The sequence below is a fragment of the Rhinolophus hipposideros genome (assembly GCF_964194185.1).
Source record: "Rhinolophus hipposideros genome assembly, chromosome: X".
Classification (NCBI taxonomy): Eukaryota; Metazoa; Chordata; class Mammalia; order Chiroptera; family Rhinolophidae; genus Rhinolophus; species Rhinolophus hipposideros.
The window spans coordinates 35,961,240-35,988,276 of NC_138046.1; the positions used below are offsets into that span (position 1 = coordinate 35,961,240).

At 39.7% G+C, this 27,037-nt stretch overlaps 1 protein-coding gene and 1 pseudogene across 8 annotated transcripts in view; one reads left to right on the top strand and one right to left on the bottom strand.

Moving 5' to 3' along the window:
* Window positions 1-27,037, top strand: part of TMEM255A (transmembrane protein 255A) — a 143,260-nt gene that overhangs the window by 84,622 nt on the left and 31,601 nt on the right. The window lies entirely within an intron of this gene.
* Window positions 17,327-26,238, bottom strand: LOC308494394 (eukaryotic translation initiation factor 4 gamma 3-like; annotated as a pseudogene). Its single transcript has 2 exons — window positions 23,356-26,238; window positions 17,327-19,229 (listed from the first exon to the last, which is right to left on the bottom strand). The product of its transcript is annotated as a eukaryotic translation initiation factor 4 gamma 3-like (transcript).

Consider the following 27,037-nt stretch of genomic DNA (forward strand, 5'->3'; position numbering starts at 1 on the left):
TGTTCTTATTTCTCAAGATTGCTGAGGCTATCTGGGGTCTTTTATGGTCCCATATAAATTTTAGGATTATATGTCCTATTTCTGTGAAAAACATCATTGGTAGTTCGATAGGAATTGCGTTGAATATGTGTATTGCCTTAGGCAGTATGGACATTTTAACTATATTAATTCTTCCTATCCATGAACATGGTATGTGTTTCCATCTATTTATATCTTCTTTCATTTTTTTCTTCAGTGTCTTATTATTTTCTGAGTACAGATCTTTTATTTCTTTGGTTAAATTTATTCCCAGGTATTTTATAGTCTTTGGAGCAATTGTAAATGGGATTGCTTTTTTTAATTACTCCTTCTGATGTTTTATTGCTGCTATATATAAATGCAACTGATTTCTGAATATTAATTTTGTATCCTGCTACTTTACTAAATTCATCTATCAGCTCTAACAGTTTCTTGGTGGAGTCTTTAGGGTTCTGTATATATAGTATCATATCATCTGCATATAATGATAATTTTACTTCCTCCTTAGCAATTTGGATGGCTTTTATTTCTTTTTCTTGTCTGATTGCTGTGGCTAGAACTTCCAGCATTATGTTGAATAGAAGTGGAAATAGTGGGCAACCTTGCCTTGTTCCTGATCTTAGAGGGAATGGTTTTAGCTTTTCCCCATTGAGTATGATATTAGTTTTGGGTTTATCATATATGGCCTTTATTATGCTGAGATATGATCCCTCTATTGCCACTTTCATAAGGGTTTTTATAATATATATGGCTGCTAGATTTTATCAAATGCTTTTTCTGCATCTATTGATATGATCATGTGATTTTTATTTTTCATTTTGTTAATGTGGTGTATCACATTAATTGATTTGCAGATGTTGAACCACCCTTGCATACAAGGGATGAATCCCACTTGATCATGGTGTATGATCTTGTTAATGTATTGCTGAATTCTGTTCACTAACGTTTTGTTGAGGATGTTTCATTAGAGATATTGGCCTGTAGTATTCTTTTTTGGGGGGGTGTTTGTCTGATTTTGGGATTAGGGTGATAGTGGCTTCGTAAAAAGTGTTTGGGAGTCTTCCCTCCTTCTGGATTTTTTGGAAGAGTTTGAGGAGAATAGGTGATAATTCTTTTTTGAACGTTTGGTAGAAGTCACCTGGAAAGCCATCTGGTCCAGGGCTTTTCTTTGTTGGAAGATTATTGATTACTGTTTCAATTTCCCTGGTAGTAATCACTCTATTCAGGATTTCTCTTTCTTCTTGAGTTAGCCTTGGAAGGCTGTGCGCCTCTAGAAAATTGTCCATTTCTTCCAGATTATCAAATTTGTTGGCATATAATTGCTCATAGTAATTTCTTAATTTTTTTTGTATTTTTGCAGTGTCTGTTGTCACTTCTCTTTCATTTCTGAATTTATTAATTTGGGTTGTCTCCCTCTTTTTTTTTAATGAGTCTGGCTAAAGGTTTGTTAATTTTGTTTATCTTCTCTAAGAACCAACTCTTGGATTCATTGATCTTTAGTATTGTTTTTCTGGTTTCTATTACATTTATTTATGCTCTGATCTTTATTATCTCCTTCCTTATGCTCCCTTTGGGCGTATTTTGTTGTTCTTTTTCCAGATCCTTTAAGTGTGAAGATAAACTGTTGATTAGTGATGTTTCTTGTTTCTTTAGGTAGGCCTCCAATACTATGAATTTTCCTCTGAGGACTGCGTTCGTGGCATCCCATAGATTTTGGGTTGTCGTGTTTTCATTTACATTTGTCTCGAGATGTCTCTTTATTTCTTCCTTGATTTCCTGCTTGACCCATTCATTATTTAATTACATATTATTCAGCCTCCATGAATTGCTGTGTCTTCCAGTTTTTTTCCTGTAGTTCATTTTTAATTTCATAGCACTGTGGTCAGAGAAGACAATTGGTATGATTTCAATTTTCTTAAATTTATCAAGACTTGTTTTGTGGCTTAACATATGGTCTATCTTGGAAAATGTTACATGTGCGCTTGAGAAGAACATGTATTCTGCAGCATTGGGGTGAAATGCTGTGAAACCATCGATTAAATGCAAGTGGTCCAGTGTTTCATTTAAGGCTGTTGTTTCCATATTCATTTTCTGTCTGGAAGACCTGTCACTTGTTATCAGAGGTGTGTTGAAGTCCCCTACTATGATAGTGTTGCTGTTGATCTCTGTCTTTATGTCAGTCAGTATCTGTTTTATATATTTAGGTGCTCCTATGTTGGGTGCATAGAGGTTTACTAGGGTTATGTCCTCTGTCGGATCGATCCCTTTATAATTATATAGTGCCCATCTTTATCTTTTAATATGTTCTTCATTTTAAAGTCTATTTTGTCAGATAGAAGTATTGCAACTCCAGCTTTTTTTCTCATTTCCATGTACTTGAAATATCTTACTCCAACCCTTCACTGTCAGCCTCTGTGTGTCTTTTGATCTGAGGTGAGTCTCTTGTATACAGCATATACAAGGGTCTTGCTTTCTTATCCACTCAGCCACCACATGTCTCTTGATTGGAGCATTTAATCCGTTTAATTTTAAAGTGATTAATGATATGTACATACTTATTGCCATTTTTAAATTTGTAGTTAGATTGTTTTCATCTTTCTTTTATTTACAGAAGTCCTTTTAGTATGTCTTGCAATGCTGGCTAAGTGGGAATAATATTCTTTAGATTATTCTTTTCTGGGAAGCTCTTTATCTCTCCATCAACTTTAAATGATAGTCTTGCTGGATAAAGCAATCTAGGTTGTAGGCCTTTGTGTTCCATCACTTTGAGTATCTCCTGCCACTCCCTCCTGGCCTTCAATGTTTCTGTAGAAAAGCCATTTGAGAGTCTTATGGGAGTTCCCTTGTATGTAACCCTCTGTCTTTCTCTTACTGCTTTTAGGATTCTCTCTTTGTCTTTAAGCTTTGCCATTTTAACTATAATGTGTCTTGGTGTGGACCTGTTTGGGTTTATCCTGGTTGGAAATCTCTGTACTTCCTGGGCTTGTATGTTGGTTTCCTTCATCAGGTTAGGGAGGTTTTCAGACATTATTACTTCAAATATGTTCTCAATCCCTTGCTTCCTCTTTTCACATTCTGGTATTCCTATGATGTGCATGTTGTTGCACTTGATGCTATTCCAGAGGTCTCTTAAACATTCTTTATTTTTTTTTTAATTAAAGTTTATTGGGGTGAAAATTTTTAGTAAAGTTACATAGGTTTCAGAAGTACAATTCTGTAATACGTCATCTATATATCATACTTTGTGTTCAACACCCAGAGTCAGTTCTCCTTCCATCACCATATATTTGGTCACTTTTTCTTTAACATATTTATTTATTTTTTAATGTGTTGGTTTGACAATTGTTAGTAAAATTACATATATTTCAGGTGTACAATTCTGTATTACATCATCTTTAAATCCCATTGTGTGTTCACCTCGCAAAGTCAGTTCTCCTTCCATCACCATATATTTGATTCCCCTTACTCCGACCTCCCTCCTCCGACCCCCCTTACCCTCTGGTAACCACTAAACTATTGTCTGTGTTGATGAGTTTTTGTTTTTCATTTGTTTTTCTAGTTCTTTTGTTGTTTTTGGTTTACATACCACATATCAGTGAAATCATATGGTTCTCTGCTTTTTCTGTCTGACTTATTTCGCTCAGCATTATATTCTCAAGATCTGTCCATGTTGTCACAAATGTTCCTATATCATCTTTTCTTACGGCCGAATAGTATTCCATTGTGCACATATACCACAACTTCTTTATCCATTCATCTATCAAAGGACATTTTGGTTGTTTCCATGTCTTGGCCAGTGTAAACAAAGCTGCAATGAACATTGGAGCACACATGTCTTTATGGATAAATCTTTTCAGATTTTTTGGGTAGATACCCAGGAGAAGGATTGCTGGGTCCTATGGTAATTCTATTCGTAATTTTTGAGGAACCTCCACACTGCCTTCCATAATGTTTGCACCAGACTGCATTCCCAACAAGTGTATGAGGGTTCCTTTCTCTCCACAGCCTCTCCAACACTTGTTACTATTTCTCTTGTTGATGATAGCCATTCTGACTGGGGTGAGGTGATATCTCATTGTGGTTTTTATTTGCATTTCCCTGATGATTAGTGATGTTGAGCACTTTTTCATATGTCTATTTGCCATTTGTATGTCCACTTTGGAGAAATGTCTCTTCAGGTCCTCTACCCATTTTTCACTTGGGTTCTTTGTTTTTTTGTTGTTGAGGTTCATGTGTTCCATGTATGTTTTGGATATTAGCCCCTTATTGGAGGCACTGTTTGCAAAAACCTTCTCTTATTCAATTGGTTGACTCTTTATTTTATCGATGTTTTCTTTTGCTGTGCAGAAGATTTTAAGTTTCATATAGTCGCATTCGTTTATTTTAACTTCAACTTCCATTGACTTTGGAGTCAAATTTATAAAATGCTCTTTGAACCGAAGGTCCATAATTTTACTACCTATGTTTTCTTGTAAGCAGTTTATTGTGTCAGATGTTATGCTTAAGTCTTTGATCCATTTTGAATTAATTTGGGTACATGGTGACAGACAGCAGTCCAGTTTCATTCTTTGCACGTGGCTATCCAATTCTCCAGGAACTATGTGTTGAAGAGGCTGTCTTTCCTCCAATGTATGTGTTTAGCTTTGTCAAAAATTATCTATCCATATTTACGTGGTTTTATTTCTGGGTTCTCAATTCTATTCCATTGGTCTATGAGTCTGTTTTTCTGCCAATACCATGCTGTTTTTATTACTGTAGTCCTGTAGTACAAGCTAAAGTCAGGGAGTGCGATGCCAACAGCATTGTTCTTATTTCTTAAGATTGCTATGGCTATTCAAGGTCTTTTGTGGTTCCAAACAAATCTGATGATTTTTTATTCTATTTCTTTAAAACAAATGCCATTGAGATTTTGATGGGGATGGCATTAAACTTGTATATTGCTTTGGGTAATATGGTCATTTTAATTATGTTGATTTTTCCAATCCATGAGCACAGACTGTCTTTCCATTTCTTTTTGTCTTCTTCAATTTCTTTCAAAAATGTCTTATAGTATTCAGCATATAGGTCCTTGACATCCTTGGTTAAGTTTATTCCTAGGTATTTTATTCTTTTTGCTCCAATTGCAAAGGGAATTGTTTTTTGTATTTCTTTTTCTGACATTTCATTGTTAGTATATAGGAATGCATTGGACTTTTGTACGTTGATTGTGTAGCCAGCAACTTTACTGTATTCGTTGACTGTTTCTAATAGCTTTTTGGTGGAGTCTTTAGGGTTTTTTATATATACCATCATGTCATCTGCAAAGAGTGATAATTTAACTTCTTCATTCCCAATTTGGATGCCTTTTATTTCTTTCTCTTGCCTGATTTCTCTGGCAAGGACTTCCAACACTATGTTGAAAAGCAGAGGTGATAGGGGACCGCCCTGTCGTGTTCCTGAACGTAGAGCAAAAGGCTTCAGTTTTTCACCATTAATTATGACATTAGCTGAGGGCTTGTCATATATGGACTTTATTATGTTAAGGTGTTTTCCTTCTATACCTATTTTATTAAGTGTTTTCATCATAAATGGATGTTGTATCTTGTCAAATGCTTTTTGTGCATCAATTTATATAATCATATGATTTTTGTCCTTTATTTTGTTTATGTGATGTATCACATTGATGGATTTGCGGATTTTGAACCATCCTTGTGCCCCGGGGATGAACCCCACTTGGTCGTGATGAATAATCTTTTTAATGCATTGTTGTATTCGATTTGCTAGAATTTTGTTTAGGATTTTTGCATCAGTATTCATCAGAGATATTGGTCTGTAGTTTTCTTTTTTTGTGTTGTCCTTACCAGATTTTGGTATCAGGGTAATGTTGGCCTCATAAAACGAGTTAGGGAGTACTGTCTTTTGCAATTTTTGGAAGAGTTTAAGCAGGGTTGGTATTAGATCCTCTTTGAAGGTTTGGTAGATTTCACTAGTTTAGCCATCTGGTCCCGGACTTTTGCTATTGGGAAGGTTTTGGATTACTGATTCAATTTTGATACTGGTGATCGGTCTGTTTTGATTTTCCAGTTCTTCAATGGTTCAGCCGTGGAAGGCTATATGTTTCTAAGAACTCGTCCATTTCTTCTAGGATATTGAATTTGGTGGCATATAGTCCTTCATGGTATTCTTGCATGATCCTTTGTATTTCTGTGGTATCCTTGATAACGTCCCCTTTTTCATTTCTGATTTTGTTAATTAGTGTCTTCTCTCTTTTTATCTCAGTGAGTCTAGCCAAAGGTTTGTCAATTTCGTTAATCTTTTCAAAGAACCGGCTCTATTTCATTGAGCTCTGCTCTGATTTTTGTCATTTCCTTTCTTCCGCTGACCTGGGTTTCACTTGTTCTTCTTTTTCTAGTTCTTTAACGTATAACATGATGTTATTTATTTGGTATTTTTCTTGTTTCTTGAGATAGGCTTGTAATGACATAAATTTCCCTCTTAAAACTGCTTTTGCTGCATCACAAAAATTTTGGTAGGATGTATTTTCATTTTTATTTGTTTCCATGTATCTTTTGATCTCTCCTCTGATTTCTTCTTTGACCCAGTCGTTCTTTAAAATTATGTTGTTTTTTTCTCCATGTAGTTGTGTTTTCTCCTGCTTTCTTTTCACAGTTGATATCCAATTTCAAAGCCTTGTGATCAGAGAATATGCTTGGTATGATTTCAATGTTCTTAAATTTGCTGAGGCTGATTTTATGTCCCAATATATGGTCTATCCTTGAGAATGTTCCATGTACACTCGAAAAGAATGTATAGTCTGATGTTTTAGGATGAAGTGCTCTATATATATATCAATGTTGTCCATTTTATCTAATGTGTCATTTAGGGCTGCTATTTTGTTACTTATTTTCTGTATGGATGATCTATCCATAGCTGTCAATGATGTATTTAAGTCCCCTAGTATAATTGTGTTTTGTTCAATTTCTCCCTTTAGTTATGTTAGTACTTGCTTGGTATATTTTGGTGCTCCCTGATTGGGTGTATAAATATTGATGACTGTTATGTCTTCTTGTTGTATAGTCCTGTTTACCATTATGAAATGTCCATCTTTGTCTCTTGTTATCTTTTTCACCCTGAAGTCTGTTTCATCTAATATCATTATGGCTACACCTGATTTTCTCTGGGTACAATTTGCTTGGAGTGTCAATTTCTACCCTTTCACTTTGAGTCTATGCTTGTCCTTGTAGCTGAGATGTGTCTCTTGGAGACAGCACATGGTTGGGTTTAGTTTTTGTTCTAATCTGCTACTCTGTGCCTTTTTATCGGTGAGTTCAGTCCATTTACATTTAGGGTGATTATTGATACGTGAGAATTTCCTGTCATTCTATCTTTAGTTTTCTGGTAAGGCTGTGTCTCCATTGTTTCTTTGCCTTCTTGTTGTTGTCTATTATTTTCGTGTGGTGGTATTCTATGATGTTTCCCTCTGTTTCTTCTTTTATTACAGTATATATTTCACTCTGGAATTTTTTTTGTGTGGTTACCCTTAAGATTATGTAAAAGAATGTCTGATATTTAGAGTATTCCATTTTCTTCAGCACGCTTACTTTCTCCATTCGCATATTCTGGTTCAGGCCTTTAGTCTCCTCCTTTTTATGTTTCCGTTGCCACAAATTGTCCCTGTTGATTGTGATCAAATAGCCTCCTTTAGTATTTCTTGTAGTGCAGGTCATGTATTAGAAAATTCCCTCAGCTTCTGTATGTCTGGAAACGTATTTATTCTTCCTTCATATCTAAAGGATATCTTTACAGGATTTATTATTCTTGGCACATGATTTCTCTCTTTCAGTAGTTTGAATATTTTGTTCCACTCCCTCCTGCCTTGTATAGTTTCTGATGAAAAATCTGATGATAATCTAATGGGCTTTCCTTTGTAGGTTACCATCTTCTTTTCCCTGGCTGCCTTGAGGATTATTTCTTTGGTGTTAATTTTAGACAGCTTCAATACAATGTGCCTTGGAGAAGGCCTGTTGGGATTGAGGTAATTAGGTGTTCTATTTGCTTCTTGGATTCGAGGATACAGTTCTGTGCACAAATTTGGGAAGTTCTCATTAAGTATTTCTTTGAATATTTTCTCTGTTCCCTTCTCTCTTTCTTCTCCTTCTGGTATACCCATTATTCTTATATTGCTCTTTCTGATAGAGTCACAAAGTTCTTGTAGAGTTCTTTCATTTCTTTTAAGTCTCAAGTCTCTTTCTTCTTCTATCTCTGTAATTTCCATGTTTCTATCTTTGATGTCACTGATTCTTCCTCCATCTGGTCAACTCTACTACCTAAACTGGTTATTTCATTCTTAATTTCTTCTATTGAGTTCTTAATCTCCAGAAATTCCATTTGGTTCTTTTTTAAAATTTCAATCTCTTTCGTAAAATGCTCATGTTGTTCTTTGATTGCGTTTCTGAGTTCATTAAATTGCCTTTCTGTGTTTTCTTGCATCTCGTTGAGTTTTTTCAGAACTGCAATCTTGTATTTTCTGTCATTTAAGTCACATATTTCCATATCTTTTAGTTACTTTTCTGGAGACTTTTCACACTCTTTCTGAGCTGTCTTGTTGCCTTGGTTATTCATCGCAATTACTGATTTATTATTTCTCTTCCTAGACCTCTACAGGAGTGGCTACTGCAACAGGTTGATAGGAAGAAGTGTTTCTTTTGTTTTCCAATACTTGTTGGTAGAATATTTTATTTTCTCTCTGACTGCAGCCTTTTTTTTCTCTCTCTGACCCAGTAGTGCTATGTTTTCTCTGCACTATTCCAGCTTGTCATACAATGGGGGGATTCCCTGGGAGATGGGCCTCTCCTCTGTTAACAGTTCACCTTGGTCATAGGGCGCCATGTCCCTGTGAAGGTGTGGAGAGCTTTTGAATTTCCAAAGCTCTTTCTGCACCAGATTCAGAGTCTGTGTTTCAGCAGTTCTGTTTACTCCTGCAGCGATCCGCCGAGATAGGTGGGGCCAGGGGCCGGGTGAGTTGTGAGTGGTGGCCCTGAGCAATGGTGGCGACCACAGCTGGTCCTGCTTCCATAGCTCCCTCCCCTTTGCCAGAACTAGTTGGTCTGCGAATCCCTGTCTGCAGTCCACAGTTCTCAGAATAGCAAATATCCTGTCCTTTTGACCTGACACTGCTACTTTATCGCTTCTAGCACTGGGCAGGTGGGGGCGGGGCGAGCTCTGGGAGGGTAAAGAGGGGGCGGCTAGTCTCAGTGCCTAAGGTTTCCAGTTCTCTGCTCAGCAGTGAGGGCTTAAACCACCGTTTTCAGCCTTCTTCCGTCAGTCTTTGCTCTGAGGTCTCTGCCGTGAGCGTTGGGTTCAGCCGTGTTATATGCTGCCCCCTCAGCCCTGTGGACCATAAGCAAAGCCCTAGCAGTCTGAGTTCTTCCCTCTCCCGCAGCTGCGGTAGTTACGAGATGCAGCGAGCTCGGAGCACTGAGCTAGGTCTGACTCCTGTGCCCGCGCGGCTCCGTCCCTGCACTTCTCCCTTCCCTCCTCTCCCACTCGCGTGAGTCACCCACCTGGATGTGACTTCAGTAGTGGGCCTCTTCGTCTTGCCTGTGTGCTGTGCAGGGAGTCTTTTGTGGAGTTATTGTTGTCCGATTAGTTGTAAATTCCAGGGGCGCTTTACAGAGGTTCATCTATGCCGCCATTTTGATGACGTCTCCCGGAAGTATTATTCTTGACTCATAATTTCTGTCTTTCAATAGCTCGAATATTTTATTCCACTCCCTTCTGGCTTGTAGAGTTTTTTTTTCTAAAATCTGATGATTATCTTATTGGCTTTCCTGTGTAGGTTACCATATTCTTTTCCTTGGAATCCTTGAGGATTCTTTCTTTGTTGTTAATTTTTGACAGCTTCTATGCAATGTGCCTTGGAGAAGACCTGTTGGGATTGAGATAATTAGGTTTTCTATTTACTTCTTGTATTCGAGGATCCAGTTCTTTCCACAAGTTTGGGAAGTTCTCATCGACTATTTGTTTGAATATATTCTCTGTTCCCTTCTCTCTTTCTTCTCCTTCTGGTATGCCCATTATTCTCATATTGCTCTTTCTGATGGAGTCAGAAAGTTCCTGTAGAGTTCTTTCATTTCTTTTGAGTCTCAAGCCTCTCTCTTCTTCCTTCTGTATCATTTCCAGATTTCTATCTTCTGTGTCACTGATTCTTTCCTCCAACTGGTCAGCTCTATTACCTAAGCTGGGTATTTCATTCTTTATTTCTTTTACAGAGTTCTTAATCTCCCGTATTTCTATTTGGTTCTTTTTTTAAATTTCAATCTCTTTCGTAAAATTCTCATGCTGTTCTTTGATTGTGTTTCTGAGTTCATTAAACTTGCTTTCTGTGTTTTCTTGCATCTTGTTGAGTTTTTTTCTGAACTGCAATCTTGAATTTTCTGTCATTTATGTCACATATTTCCATGTCTTTAAGTTCATTTCTTGGAGACTTTTTATTTTCTTCCTGAGGTTTCTTGTTACCTTGATTATTCATGGCAATTAATGAATTATTATTTCTCTTCTTAGGTATCTACCGGAGTGGTTTTGCAACAGGTTGTAGGAAGAGGTGTTTCTTTGGCTTTCCAGTAGATGTTAGTAGAATGCTTTATTTTCTCTTCGACTTCAGCCTTTTATTCTCGCACAGTGTATTGGTATATTTCCCCTGCGGTATTGCAGCTTGTCACACGATGGGTGGGGAGAGTTCCCTGGAAGTTGGTCTTTTCTCTGAACAGATCATCTGGGTCTCAGGGCACCACCTCTGTTGGGGGACTGGGTGTGAAGAGTTCCTGAAGTTCCAAATCTCTTCTTCCACCACTTTCATGGCCTGTGTATTTCTGTGGTTCTTTTTTACCCCTGCAGGGATCTGCTAGGACAGTTAGGGGCAGGAGCAGGTTAGGTTGTGAGTGGTGGTTATGAGCTATTGTGGCTACCACCAGCACAGCCAGTCCTGCACCCAAAGCTCCCTCTCCTTTGCTGGAACTAGTTGTGCTGCGAGTCCATGGCTGCAGGCCAAAGTTGTCAGAACTGCAAATATTCTGTTCTTTTGATCTGACACTGCTACCATTCTGCTTCTAGCACTAGGCAGTTGGGGGTGGGGCAAGCTCTAGGATGCTAGAGAGAGGCCAACTTGGCTGTGTGCGTATGCCTTCCATCCTCTGCTTGGCTGTGAGGGCTTAAACTGCTGCTTTCACCCTTCGTCCCTCAGTCTTTGCTCTGAGGTCTCTGCCATGAGCTTTGAGTTCAGCGGTGTTATATGCTGATCCCTCAGGTGGAACTATGAGCCACAAGGGGGGCACTAGCACTCCAAGTCCTTCCTTCTCGTGACTGTGGTAGCTCTGGAATGCAGGGAGTTGGGAGCTCCAATATCTGGCCTGCGTGAGGCCCACGTCTCCCCACTTCCACCTTCCCTCCTCCCCCGCTTGCCGAATTTGTCTAGCTCAGATAATTTCAATTGAGCATCTCCTAGTCTTCCTTGTCTGCTGCACAGGGATTTTTTAAATGGAATTATAGCTGTTCAATTTGTCGTAAATTCCAGGGGAGATTTCAAGAGGCTCACCTCATGCCACCATTTTTATGATATAATCTCCACTATTTAGCTTTTTGTTATATAGGAAAGGGGGAGTGTCAGGCAGGTCCTAGGGGTCTGGTCTGTTTTAAGATAATGTTATCTCCAGACTCCAGACTTTGTCTGGGCCATGGCCTGGGAGTTTAAGCATCACCAGTGGAAACTGCAAGGTAGTTGCAAATTGGATTCCAGTGTCTGTATGGGGACAGAGTCCCAGAGAGCAGTAATCTGCTGTAATCAGATGGCCATTCACTGTGGCTGGGTGGCCATCAGCTATAAGCAGTTAGCCATTAGCCATTAATATGACTGCTGTGGCTATGCTAGGGGGTTGGTTGGCAGAGAAGCATGGATGGTGGATTGCAGATAGTGTAGATCCTACTTCCTGTGTCTTGCCCGGCCACCAACAAGACTGCGGTGCAGGAAGACCCCTGTTGGTGTACTGGCAAATGTTTGCTTTTGTGTCTTGACCAGCCACCATCAAGAATATAGTGGTATGACTCCCCTATCTATGGCTCCATTGTTGTTCCTTTTTGGCCTCACCATATTCTGCGTTCTTATGTGGGGAGTGGTAGCTGAGACCCTGCATGACACATGGTGCAGTGAGCAGGGTATGGTGCCAGCCAGAGCTCTCAGAAGGGTGGTGGAGCAGTTTGTGTGAATGAACACTCAGTCTCAGGAAGCCGTGCAGCTGCCGGAGAGCTGGAACCCTGTGGAGGGTTGGGAAGACATGGATGGTTCTCCAACCAGCAAAGGCCAGAGAAAGTGAAAGTCGTTGTGGCCATTTGGGCTGGGAAGTGCTTGCTGAGGCAGCCCAGATGCAGGACTTGTAGTCCCAGGAGGAAACGCTTGCTGAGTCCTCGGTGGAGGATGTGGGTGAGGTCAAGATCGTCCCTCACTCCCAGGTTGGGGAGGACTTGGAGCCCTCCGCCTTTGGAGAGGGCACACATTGTGAGGCCAATGCACAGCCCTGGCGAATGACTGTGGACTATGAGGAATTGCCTTCCATCCCTGATTTGACAAATTGCTTGACTGTTTTCTTAGGATCTTACCACCATGTAGTGGATAGTGGATTGCAAATCATGTTTATCTTACTTCCTGTGTCTTGTCTGGCTGCCAGAATGACGGGGATGCAGGAAGACCCCTTGTTGGAGTACAGGCGGATATTTACTTCCTGTGTCTCCAGCAGCTGCTGTAGCAAATATGTAAACACCCTGGCTGTGAGCCACAATTGTTCCAGCATGGTACCTTAAGAACCCTGGCTGTGCCCATTAAGTCTGGCTGTGCCCAGAAAGACTGACTTCGTACCCTGAGAACCCTGGCTGTGCCCAGGAAATCTGGCTGTGCCCAGATGGACTGGCCGTGTCCTGGGAGCCCTGGTTGTGCCCAGGAAGTCTGGCTGTGCCCAGAAAGTAGGTGGACATTGAGGGACACCCCCTGGGGCATTAATTGAACTGGACTGAAATTTTTTCTCATGAGTTGGGTTCCTGACACCGGGCCCCTTGTGGAAGATGCTTGTCATATATATTGTGAGAGAAGACCCTGGGGCATGGAGTGTGGGGACAGAGTCCCAGAAAGCAGTTTCCAGCCTCTCAGCCTCACGTGGAAAGGTGCTGGCTCGGTTATTAGATGGCCATCAACTGTAATCAGATGGCCATCTACTGTGGCTGGGTGGCCATCAGCTGTAACCAGTTAGCCATTAGCCACTAATATAACAGCTGTGGCTACGCTAGGGGGTTGGTTGGTTGGCTGACAAGAGTGGGTGGCGGATTGTAGATCATGTGGATCCTACTTCTTGTGTCTCGCCTGGCCGCCAGCAAGACTGCAGTGCAGGAAGACCATTCGTTGGGGTACTGGCAGATGTTTGCTTTTGTGTTTCGACCAGCTGCCAGCGAGAATATAGTACTCCCTATCTATGGCTCCATTGTTCCTGTTTGCTTCACCATATCCTGTGTTCTTGTCTGGGTAGCGGGACCAGAGGCCCTGCATGACAGTCCGGGCACCTGAGGATTAAGAAATATCTCTTTTCCAGGTTAGGATTCTATTAATTAAATGGATTAACGAGGTATGGGTAGCCTTGAGTAAAGGAATCGTACAGCATTATTAAGTTAATCAGTGAGCAGAGAAACAAAGAGAAAACAGCTGAATATCAGGATGGATCTAACTGCAAACTAAGTTTAATTATAGGTGGCTAGATAGTGAGCTGTGTGGTGAGTCAAACTGCAAACTAGCTAAGTCTGATTACATTATTGATTTACTGAATTTCACCCTTACCGTTGGGAGCTTCTTGAACAGTAAAGGAGGAGAACTAGGGAAGTTTTGATTACCATCCAATGCCAAGTCTGGAGACTCAGGCAAGGACCAGTAGAGAAAACGAAAGATGAAAGCAAAGATCCAGGGGGCAAGATATTTGATTAATGAAGTGAGAGAATATTAGTGGGAGTATAAGATGAGGGCATCTTATACAAGGAAGAACCATTACTTAGCTCACTTTATTAAAATGAGGCACGGTATAGAAAATCCTGGAACATCAACCAAGTGAACCTGAATAAAATCCTTGGCCTATGTCCAAATGTGGTTGGTGACTTGTGGTGTACCTCCTCCCTGAGTAGAATGCCCTGGGGTCTGCAGGGAGGCTCAAGGTTGCTGGCTGATCGAAGCCATTCCCTGGGGAATGAGGATAGGAGCAAAAGACTGTGAGCTGGCAGCCTTCAGTAGGATCAGCCAGGAGCCATCATTTCCAGAGTTATGGGATCCTGAAAGGAAAAAGGATATCTTCATTCCCTGACCAGAGGTAATTGGTAAAAAAAAGATCTTAAACAAATATTTGATGAAGTATTTGTTGACCAACGCTATAAGGATTTCACATGAATCTCTCAAACATGATTATATCTTGTCATTTTCTCCTAATTGGTGTCTCTGGTTTGGAGTAAAGTGGGGAGAAATAAAAGTGGCATTATTACCAAAGTCCACAATCATTACCTCAGAACAGACTCAGTTTTGTTTAGACAATATTGCTTTCACCGTTTTCTGCAGTACCTAGTAACCTTTGTTTCACTAGAGCTCAGAATGCTACTGATCAGTAATGGGGGGGTCTCATAACTTAAGCCCCAGAATTTTAACAGAAATACACACTCTTATATGCACACACAAATAGAGACAGTGCCAAATTTATTGTAAAATTAGAATTATTGATTTAAAACAACTAGATCATTATTTGGGGCCATCTCTTTTGCTCCTTCCCTGCCTAACTCTTCACTTCACCCCCTTCTGCTCTCTTATCCTCTCCTGTTGCCTTGTCTATTTTCTTTACATCCTCTACCCAGACCCTCTTCCCTCCGTGGCTTTCCCATGCCCATTCAATCTTCCTCTCATGTTTCTTCAGTGTTTCTTTCTCTATAATAGTCAACTTCCTTTCAAAGATTATCCTGTGCTTCTGGCCTTGTTGCACGCACACAAAAAGCTTTTACAGAGTTTATATTGTGGTTTTTTCTCTTATGGTTAAGCTTAATAGATTTGCACAGAAGAACTGGTTTGATTTTACAAGACCTGGAGGGCGTGTTTTTAATTGACAGAAGGCCTAGGGAACCTGGATTCTGGAACTTCCTCAAAGATGAATTTTTTTTCTTAGAATTCTGTTGGAGAAGTAAGGGCACTTTTGAGCACTCTTCTTCTGTAAAGCAAGCCAACCCTTGAAATGGCAAAGATCTCAGTCCTCTCCCAAACATGAGAGAGGCTGACAAACATTTCTCTGGTTGTCTGTTAGCTTCATTGTAATGACTAAGGTTTGTAGCTCTTCAGTTTTATAGAAATGTAAACAGTAACCCACTCTAAGGAAGAGAGCAACAGAACTGTGTTGAAACTTGCTGTAAGGGAGTTTCTCCCCTGCCAACACCCCAACATAGTTGCCTGTGCCACTGCCAAAGCCTGCCCACACATTTTCATCACTTGAGAGGAATCTTCTGCTCTTTGTTAATGTAGCACAGATGTGTACCAGAAACAAGGCACACTGATTTTGCAGACAGCTCTCAATTATCTACAGGAATGGAGGAGGTGTCAATGACACGGAAAATGGAAAAAACATTTGCCCAACACCTTGACCTATGTGATACTCAATGGGTAAAAATAACGGTCTTGTTTGGGAGCTAATGAACAGTGGTGATTTCCTTTAGCAATGCTTTGGCCCTGTTGGGAGCAGGACTCTCATCCTGGACAAAATTAGCTTTAACTCTTGAAAGACTACACACACCACCAGATTATAAAAATGGTATACAATTCTTTCTGCATTGTTTTGTTTTAAAAAAATAAGGATCAATATATTCTGCTTGGTCTTTCATGGTTTCTGTACACTGCTAGGGTTTTGCCTCCAGCCTGCAGGGCTGGTGAGAAATAAATACCCTTCCTGTCTCCATGAGAGCTCCTTAGCAAGGTTGGATGGAATCTATCAGAATCCTCACAACTTTTACAAACACTTTGTGATTCATCACATTTCAGCAGGCCTGTTCAGCCTTGTCAATTTGACATTGTATATTTTGGGTCTTATTTTTTCTTTTTTGTTTTAAAAAATCACGTAAATAAGATTTCAACTTTTCTATAGGTTTGAATTTTTCAAAATAAATTGGGAGGAAATGACACAAGTAATATATATTAGTTGTAAAAACTTTGGCTGTATAATAGAAAGTGAAGCATACCCATTAACCTAATACGACTCCCTTCCCCAAAGATAACCATAGTTAACAGTTTCTTGTGAATCTTTCCTGATTAATTTCTTTTCCTTTATAACATTCATACATATATAATTGTTTGGGTCTTTATTTTTACATAAATTGGGATCATGCTATATAAACGTAACATGGTGGGTTCTTTTTTAAAGATTTTATTTTTTTAAAATTGCAATGTTTGTCTTTATTTTGTTCTTTATATTCTGAAAGTGAAAATAAATAGTATTGTCAATTTATAATATTTCTGTTTTTTAAAATATTTGTTCTATGTATTTATAAGCCTTAAAGTTGCTCTAAAGATTTCAAAAGTATTAAGAGTACTTTTCCCAGGGTATCACTTTTTAAAAAATAATTCTTGGAGTTCTCTAGTTCTCTAGTTCTGTTCCAAGGTTGTATATATTTTGATTACTATTGTGATTTTTTCTTCTGAAGCAAGCTGAGAGGCAGGCAGAAAGATCTGATGCCAATATATATATACATATATGTGTGTGTATATACATATATATATATACATATATACATATATATATATATATATATATATATATATATATATATATATATATATATATATATTGCTTACCTTGTTTACCCCAAACCTTCTTAAATCTGGACTAACGACTATGCTTTAAAACAAATGTGAGGTTAATCTGAAGGGGAGGGAAATTTATTTCTCTGCTTTTTTATTATTCAAGTTGTTTACAGAAACTGCAAATTAAAAAATTGCACTGGCATTTGCAGTCCTTAAAATCAATTAAAAGTTCTCAAAAACTTTTTTTTTTGTTAAACATACGTGTTTTTTTTTTTAAAGTGTGAGTCCTCCTTTACTTCTATCCAGTACTTTTTCCCTCAACTATCACCTTTTTTTTCCTCTTTCTCCTCTCCCACTCATGCACACGTAGGGGTTTCTGCACGAATTGGCCTTGCTGCACTATGATTGGTGAAGACATGAAACATTTTTTTTTAAATGCTTAAATTGTTCTTTTTGTTTCTTTGTGTATGTGAAGTTTCAGTTATCTTCAGATTCCTCTTCTGCTTCACGAAGCCAAGTCTAGAATGCCTTGACAGATTTGAGGGCCACACCCTTCCTATTCTGCTCTGCGGGATCCTTGCTGCTTTCCCACTTGTAGAAGGCATCCTCAGAGATTATCTCTTCAGTCATAAATGCAATAAAAAAAATCCATAGCAAATTGGCAGGTTGATCAAGTTTTACTATTGATGCTTTAGTGTATAAAGCACTTGCATGTCCTTCTCCGTGTCCAAGTCTAGGTACTCAAATAAGATCGGCACTCTCTGCTTGATAACAGCAGTGTCCACTCGGAAGGTAGAACACTTGGTTATAATAGCTGCTTTACAAACGGCTGTCATTAAAGCTCTAAGGAATGTAAGTGAACTCCTCTGTCTTTCATCTAGATTAGCCTCTACCCAGTCAAAGATCTGTTCAGTAATGAGTTTCTCGAGTCACTTATATAGCTATTATATAGTTAGCAGAGAGTTCTTTCTTTCAAAGTATTTCGGAGGAACAGGAACTGTCAGACTCCATAAAGTCCAAGTTCTGCTCCAAGAGAAAATTATGTACATCTTCCCCTTCTGGTAAACAGTGCTTCCAGCTGAGGTCAACCTCCCTCCATAAGGCTCCCACTTTCTTATGGCTCATTTGTTTGCATAAAAGGTGCAATATTTCAGAGAGCAAGACCCCAGGTCTTTGAACAGGAAGTAAAGTTTTGGTAAATTCTATGATAAATTATTTCCTGGAGATTCCTCCTTCTTTTAACATGGGAGTAGCCAGTTCAGCAAGATACAACCAATGTGGGGAATATCAATGGCACTATCATCTGCCAATTCCAATGTTTTTGAAAAAGCTTTTTAAAAGTTCTGTTTGCTGAGTTTTCCTGACTGCACAAGCTGATCCAGTAATTGGCCCATGTGATCCCTGGTGATTTGGCTGCAGGGTGGACTCCATTCCCATTCTCACAATCACATGTAATAGGCCCTAGGCATTCAGCTCTTCCGCACAGAGCATGGCTTCCTTAAAATCATTAATTTGTAGAAATTCATCAGTGACAGATTTAGACTTCCTCTCCATCTCTTCTGACAATGCAGCCATATCAGAGGTGGATGTTCCTGGAATTTCTAGTTTCACCACTGACTCCCTGGTTTTGTTTCAGTCAGCCTCAGTGCTGTTACTGTCCATATTCATTCTTCCAGTAAACTGTTTCACGGTCTCTAGCATCTCTCTCTGTTGCTCTTCTTGAGACTGATTGTCTAACAGGTCTTTACTACTGCTACCCCTCATGGAAATGTTTGGACAAGCTGTGCAGATGGAAGGGGCTTCGTCCTGCCCATGTTAAGGTGTGGATGATGTAGACCCTGAGGTTGCTGGAGATTGCACAGCAGAGAATCTGTTTAAACTGGAAGTACTTGACCATAAGGCATCACTCTCGCTTGCCTTTGCTCCATTACTACTGCGTTTTTCCCAACTACCCAGCTGCACTTTAAGTACCAGCTGAATTTTCTCATCAATTGTGGGCTTAGTGATTTTCAGGAATTTTGAGAGGTCCAGAACTGGACTATTCTTGGCCCCCTGTACAGTGTTCTACCCACCTTCCTCCACTCTCTAGATTCCTGGTCTTTTCTCTTTGGTCATGAGCTGCTGGACCTTCCTTTGCTCTTCTTGTTCTTCTATTTTAGTCTCCTTGGGAATCTGTTCAAGGCCCTTGATCTGCTGCTCTTCAAGATACTGAATTGCACAACCTTAGGTCCATTGAATCCTGAAGCATCAATTGAAACTTAGATGAGGTTTTTCTTTCTTTCACAATTTTCTCCATCTGATTCAACTATTGGTCCTTAAGTAGCTTTGCTTTCTCAAAATCCAGGTCTTTGCCAATGGTGGTGAGTAGGCGACATAAGCACTCTAGGGATTCTTTTTTCTTTTCTTTTTTTTTTAATTTATAAGGGTGACAATTGTTAATAAAATTACATGGATTTAAGGTGTACAATTCTGTATTACATCATCTATAAATCCCATTGTTTGTTCACCACCCAGAGTAAGTTTTCCTTCCATCACCATATATTTGATCCCTCTTACCCTCATCTCCCAACCCCATCCCCTTCGCCCTCAGGTAACCACTAAAATATTGTCTGTCTCTATGAGTTTTTGTTTCTCATTTGTTTGTCTTGTTCTTTTGTTCTTTTGTTGTTTTAGGTTTATATACCACATATCAGTGAAATCATAGGGTTCGCTGCTTTTTCTGTCTACTTATTTCACTTAGCATTATGCTCTCAAGATCCATCCATGTTGTCTCAAATGTTCCTATATCATCTTTTCTTACTGCCAAATAGTATTCCATTGTGTATATATATCACAACTTCTTTATCCATTCATCTATCAAAGGACATTTTGGTTGTTTCCATGTGTTGGCCACCGTAAATAAAGCTGCAATGAACATTGGAGGACACGTGTCTTTATGGATAAATGTTTTCAAATTTTTTGGGTAGATACCCAGAAAAGGGATTTCTGGGTCATATGGTAATTCTATTCGTAATTTTTTGAGGAAACTCCACACTGCCTTGCATAGCGGCTGCACCAGTCTGCATTCCCACCAGCAGTGTATGAGGGTTCCTGTTATCTCCATAGCCTCTCTAACACTAGTTACTATTTGTCTTGTTGATGATAGCCATTCTAACTGGGGTGAGGTGATATCTCATTGTGGTTTTTATTTGCATTTCTCTGATGATTAGTGATGTTGAGCATTTTTTCACATGTCTATTTGCCATTTGTATGTCTTCTTTGGAGAAATGTCTCTTCAGGTCCTCTGTCCATTTTTCAATTGGGTTGTTTGTTTTTTGTTGTTGGGCTTCATGAGTTCCTTGCATATTTTGGATATTAACCCCTCATCGGAGGCACTGTTTGCAAAAATCTTCTCCCATTCAGTCAGTTGCCTCTTTATTTTGTCGATGGTTTCTTTTGCTGTGCAGAAGCTTTTAAGTTTCATATACTCCCATTTGTTTATTTTAGCTTTCACTTCCATTGCCTTTGGAGTCAAATTCATAAAATGCTCTTTGAACCCAAGGTCCATAAGTTTAGTACATATGTTTTCTTCTATGCAGTTTAGTGTGTCAGGTGTTATGCTTAAGTCTTTGATCCATTTTGAATTAATTTTGGTACATGGTGACAGATAACAGTCCAGTTTCATTCTTTTGCACGTGGCTATCCAATTCTCCTAGCACCATTTATTGAAGAGGCTGTGTTTCCTCCATTGTATGTTTTTAGCTTCTTTGTCAAAAATTGTCTGTCCATGTTTATGTGGTTTTATTTCTGGGTTCTCAATTCAATTCCATTGGTCTATGTGTCTGTTTTTCTGCCAATACCATGCTGTTTTGATTATTGTAGCCCTGTAGTTCAAGCTAAAGTCAGGGAGTGCGATACCTCCAGTATTGTTCTTTTGTCTTAAGATTGCTTTGGCTATTCGGGGTCTTTTGTGGTTCCAAACAAATCTGATGATTTTTTGTTCTATTTCTTTAAAAAATGCTATTGGGATTTTGATGGGGATTGCATTAAATCTGTATATCTTTGGGTAATATGGCTATTTTAACTATGTTTATTCTTCCAATCCATGAGAATGGAATGTCTTTCCATTTCTCTGTGTCTTCTTCAATTTATTTCAAAAATGTCTTATAGTATTCAGCATATAGGTCCTTGACATCCTTGGTTAAGTTTATTCCTAGGTATTTTATTCTTTTTGCTCCAATTGCAAAGGGAATTGTTTTTTGTATTTCTTTTTCTGACATTTCATTGTTAGTATATAGGAATGCAATGGACTTTTGTACGTTGATTTTGTAGCCAGCAACTTTACTGTATTCGTTGACTGTTTCTAATAGCTTTTTGGTGGAGTCTTTAGGGTTTTTTATATATACCATCATGTCATCTGCAAAGAGTGATAACTTAACTTCTTCATTCCCAATTTGGATGCCTTTTATTTCTTTCTCTTGCCTGATTGCTCTGGCAAGGACTTCCAACACTATGTTGAAAAGCAGAGGTGATAGGGGACAGCCCTGTTGTGTTCCTAAACGTAGAGCAAAGGGCTTCAGTTTTTCACCATTCATTATGAGATTAGCTGAGGGCTTGTCATATATGGACTTTATTATGTTATGGTGTTTTCCTTCTATACATATTTTATTAAGTGTTTTCATCATAAATGGATGTTGTATCTTGTCAAATGCTTTTTCTGCGTCAATTGATATAATCATATGAATTTTGTCCTTTATTTTATTTATGTGATTTATCACATTGATGGATTTGCAGATGTTGAACCATCCTTGTGCCCCAGGGATAAACCCGACTTGGTCGTGGTGAATAATCTTTTTAATACATTATTGTATTAGATTTGCTAGAATTTTGTTTAGGATTTTTGCATCAGTATTCATCAGAGATATTGGTCTGTAGTTTTCTTTTTTTGTGTTGTCCTTACCAGGTTTTGGTATCAGGGTAATGTTGGCCTCATAAAATGAGTTAGGGAGTACTGTCTCTTCTGCAATTTTTTGGAAGAGTTTGAGCAAGACTGGTATTAGATCCTCTTTGAAGGTTTGGTAGAATTCACTAGTGAATCCATCTGATCCTGGACTTTTGCTTTTGAGAAGGATTTGGATGATTGATTCAATTTCATTACTGGTGATCGGTCTGTTTAGATTTTCCAATTCTTCATGGTTCAGCCTTGGAAGGCCATATGTTTCTAATAACTTGCCCATTTCTTCTAGGTTATTGAATTTGGTGGCATATAGTCCTTCATAGTATTCTTGGATGATCCTTTGTATTTCTGTGGTGTGTGATAACTTCCCCTTTTTCATTTTTGATTTTGTTAATTAGTGTGTTCTGTCTTTATCTTAGTGAGTCTAGCCAAGGGCTTGTCAATTTTGTTAATCTTTTCAAAGAACCAGCTCTTTGTCATATTAATTTTTTCTATTGTCTTTTTGTTCTCTATTTCATTGAGCTCTGCTCTGATTTTTGTTATTTCCTTTCTTCTGCTGACCCTGGGTTCCATTTGTTCTTCTTTTTCTAGTTCTTTAAGGTGTAACATGAGGTTATTTATTTGGGATTTTTCTTGTTTCTTGAGATAGGCCTGTAATGACATAAATTTCCCTCTTAAAACTGCTTTCGCTGCATCGCAAAAATTTTGGTAGGATGTATTTTCATTGTCATTTGTTTCTATGTATCATTTGATCTCTCCTCTAATTTCTTCTTTGACTCAGGCTTTCTTTAAATGTGTGTTGTTTTATCTCCATATATTTGTGTTTTTTCCTGCTTTCTTTTTGCAGTTGATATCCAATTTCAAAGCCTTGTGATCAGAGAATATGCTTGGTATGATTTCAATCTTCTTAAATTTGCTGAGGCTGATTTTATGTCCCAATGTATGTCCTATCCTTGAGAATGTTCCATGTACACTAGAAAAGAATGTATATTCTGATGTTTTAGGATGAAGTGCTCTATACATGTCAATTATGTCCATTTCATCTAATGTGTCATTTAGGTCTCCTATTTTATTATTTATTTTCTGTTTGGATGATGTATACATAGCTGTCAATGATGTATTTAAGTCCCCTAGTATAATTTTGTTTTGGTCAATTTCTCCCTTTAGTTCTGTTAGTAGTTGCTTGGTATATTTCGGTGCTCCCTGATTGGGGTCATTAATATATGCTGCCCCCTCAGCCCTTTGGGCCATAAGCGGAGCCTAGCAGTCCTAGTTCTTCCCTCTCCCGTAGCTGCGCTAATTCTGGGATGCAGCGAGCTGGTAGCACTGAGCTAGGTCTGCGTCCTGTGCCCGCGTGGCTCCGTCTCTGCCCTTTTCCCTTCCCTCCTCGCCTGCTCACGTGATTTGCCCACCTTTAGGTGAATTCAGTAGTCGGCCTCTTCGTCTTGCCTGTCTGCTGTGCAGGGAGTCCTTTGTGGAGTTATTGTTGTTCGATTAGTTCTAAATTCCAGGGGAGCTGGAATTTACAAAGTAGAGGCTCAACTCACGCCGCTACTTTGATCCACCGACCCTCTAGGTATTCTTTATCATGGTAGTTTAGCAGCTTCATTATGCACTCATGCATAATGGCTTCAGTTTGCATTCTGTGTTTTTAAGAGTTCCTCAATAAACTCGATGTTACCAATAGATCTCCTTGGGGCTTTGTCATTAGCTTCTTTCAGTTCATCATGAAACCTTGTCCTCTCCTCTGGAACACTGACAGCCTTGAGTTCTTTCTGCTTCTTCTCAAAGACATGATCATCTGCTTTGTTTTTCAAACTCTTTCTGGCAACTGTTTAATAGCAGCCCCCAGAAATTCACTGTGTTACCAGGCTTGTCTGCCATGGTAACTTTCAGCATTATTCAACATTGACACATGTTTGTGTAAGCCACAGAGAAACTGGATTCATCAATTGCCTTCTCAAATACCAGGTCAATGACTCCTTTCGGCTGCTCCTCTGTGGTGTCAACAGTAAGTCCTGACACTTGCTTTATCAGTTGGTTGAACATCTGTGGTGTCAATTTATTTAAGATACTTTGCATTTTTCTAAAAAGTTCCTGGGTTCTAATGTTTTGGGATCCTCAGCTTGTCTGTTTCATTTTTGGCTGGGTTTCCAGGTGTTCTTTCCCTTTTCAGGTGCACGTCTTCAGGTGCACAACTGTGATGATCTTCCTGGGCTTTGTTCTCTGGCCAGATTGACATCTCCATGACCCAATGTTCAACAAAGGTACACCGCTTCCAACAGGGGTTTGCCTTCCAAAATCTGCAAAGGCGGGAGTAAAATCTGGTCCTTGAGGCAAAATCCAAGGATCCAGAGTTTGCCTTGGCAATTTGGGTTGGTTGGTCTTGTCAAGAACCACATTAGTGATGGGAGAGAGGCCCCTGGTTTCTGTATATAGGCTGGCATGAACTGAAAGTTCAACAAAAACTTTCTGCCATACTGCTTTTTGCCTTCAGTATCAACAGGTTTCCAGGATTCTGGTTTAAATGGGAATGTGACCTCTTCACCAGAATGATCAGTGGAGCCTGAATTAACATCTATTCACCCTCAGAAACACTCTCAGCACCATTATGTACAGGCTCAGCTTCTTCTCCATTGTCTTCCATAACTTTCACTTTTTTTTTTTTTTTTAATGTGTGAGGAGTCTCTTTCAGGATAAAACCTTGGTTCATTTTATCCTGTTTGGATTCAAGTATTTTGTCACCTGAAAGCTCCTCTTTAGCTTTAGGCTCCAATTCTGCTTCTAATACCTCTTCAGTGGTTCAGGTCTGATCTTTTTGTTTCTTCCACATCTTTGGTACAGTTATAGCTGTCTGATCTAGGAGAGGACTCTTTCTTGAACTTAAGTTCTGAGAATCCATAATCTGTTCTGTGTGCCTATCTGCTTTCACCTCTGTTTTGTTCTGAATCTCTTTTGCATCTTCACTAGGCAAGTTCTTATGCTCTCATCCTCTTCTAAGACTCTCTGGAATATGGTGGGAGCAATAGCAGTACTAAGATTAGTGGCAGCAGTAGGAACAATGACTGGTGATGGGGGAGGAGAAGCTGGAGGAGTTGAAGAAGATGGAGAAAAAGAAGGAAATGTGGAAGGGGTGATGGGAGTTGAAACACATTCCACTTTCATTTCTTCTGGGGGATTTTCCAGAATCTCCAATTCAAGAGTCAATGACAACACCTCCTGTTTGATTAATTCCACAATGTTCTCTGTACCTGGTAATTTTTCACTAACTCCATTCATTTCATTAATTAGGTTAGTACTAGAAGTCAGTGGAATATATTTAGGTGCTACACTAAAAGGTTTCTTGTATATATCATTATCAATAATATGTTTGTGAAGAATCTCATGTTTCTATGCAAGACATTGGGCTGGGTATAGGAATTGTGTCTTCTTTTGAGGAGGAGAGTTCACATCTGAGCAGTGGTGAATATTGGCTGGCTACTAAGAGCAACAGAGGTGGGAGAAGCAATTGTACTTCAAGCAATTAGAGAAACAGTGGTCGGTGATGGAGGCAGAGGAAGCTCTGGTATGGATTCTCCTGCAGTAGTCTCAGGTATCTGGCCCACTTGTTCTTTCTTCTCTCCACTAAGGACTAGCCTAAGCATTGGGGAAGGAGACTTTAACACTGGATCTGGTTTTGGCTTCTCTTCTTGCTTCTGGTCACTAGCTGAATGGAAAGGGGTGCTGGCAGCAAGATGAGTGCTCTCCACAGTCCAATAGACCACAAAGCTGTGCTTGGGGACCTGGCTGGGCAGCTGAGTAGGAGTAGGTGTGGATGTGGGTCTCACTATGAGTGGAGTAGAATTTCTGCAGCCACCTCCAGACATAATCTCCTCTGTTATGTTTTTACCTCCTTGGTTTGGATCACGAATTCTTTTATTTTTCTCTTTCTTGGCTCGAGGGGACTGCTGCTGCATAGGCACTATAATAGGTACTGACTGACACACTGGCTGGCTTGGGTTAAAAGGTGTTCCATAAACATTGAGGAAGTCCCCAGGTCCCAATCCAGGATAAAAAGGAGCTGACCCTGGTGGTTGAATGGGATACTGTTGTGGGGCCCAACATAAAGATGGTCACTATGAAGGTAATGTACTGGTATATAGTACTGAGGCTTCTGGGGCAATGGGTATGGCATGGGCAGATGGTTAATCATCATGATGTGCTGATTGGCCTGACCCACTGCAGTGGGTGTCTGTGTACCAGGATGAATAGAAGGACTGCTGCTCGTGATGGTAGCTTAAGAGGCTGTATTTGAGGCCTCTGGGGGAAACATGTAGTATTTTATCCAGCCTCTTCCAACCAAGGACCTGTAAATGGGAATCTGTTCCAAAATCTTCCTCCTCTTCCAGTTGTATGTGCAATGTATTAGCACTGTTCTGCTGTGCAGAGAATGGGTTTGAGGTTGTGAATTCATTGTCTAAGGAGCTTCAATGTATACAAACGTGGCTTGATCTGCATTCTGTCCAGAGGGATAAGGGGTTTGAGAGAGTACAGGGGACGATGCATGTCCCAGGGGCATTGCTGCAAGATATGGATGCCCCTTGTTTATTTTATGTGTTCAATAGGGGAAGGGGTCGGCGGTCCCAGCTGTCTTACTACTTGTGTTACTGTGCTATACACTGCCGAGACAGTAGGAGTGAGGATTCGATTCTTGAAAGGCTGCTGCATTGGTTCTCTGGGAATTTTGGAGGGCACCTGGGTCTAAAGGGCCCTGATGCTGTGGTGAGGAATAGCCTCCACCACTGCTGCTGCTGCCTTGTGAGGAGGTGGTGCCACTGCTGCCGCTGCTGCCTCTGCTCAGGTGCTGGGTCTCATTCCTGCTGCAGCCACTGAGGCTTTCACGGCAATATCCTCAAGGGCCTAGGGTGGGGTGAGGGGTGTTTTTATACCCCTCCCCTGGGGGATGCGGCACCCTTCTCAGTAGCAGGGCTCAGGCAATGCCTGCTGACTTTATTATTTTTTCTTTTTTTTTAATTAAAGATTTTTGTTGTTTGTTGTTCTTTTAGAGCAGTTTTAGATTCACAACAAAATTGAAAGGAAGGTGCAGAGATTTCCCATATATTCCCTGCCCCGATCCCCCACCAAAATAGTACGTTTGTTACCAACGATGAACCTGCACTGATGTATTATAATCATCCAAAGTCCAGTTTACCTTAGGGTTCACTCTTGCTGTTGTACATTCTATGGGTGATGTATAATGACATATATCCATC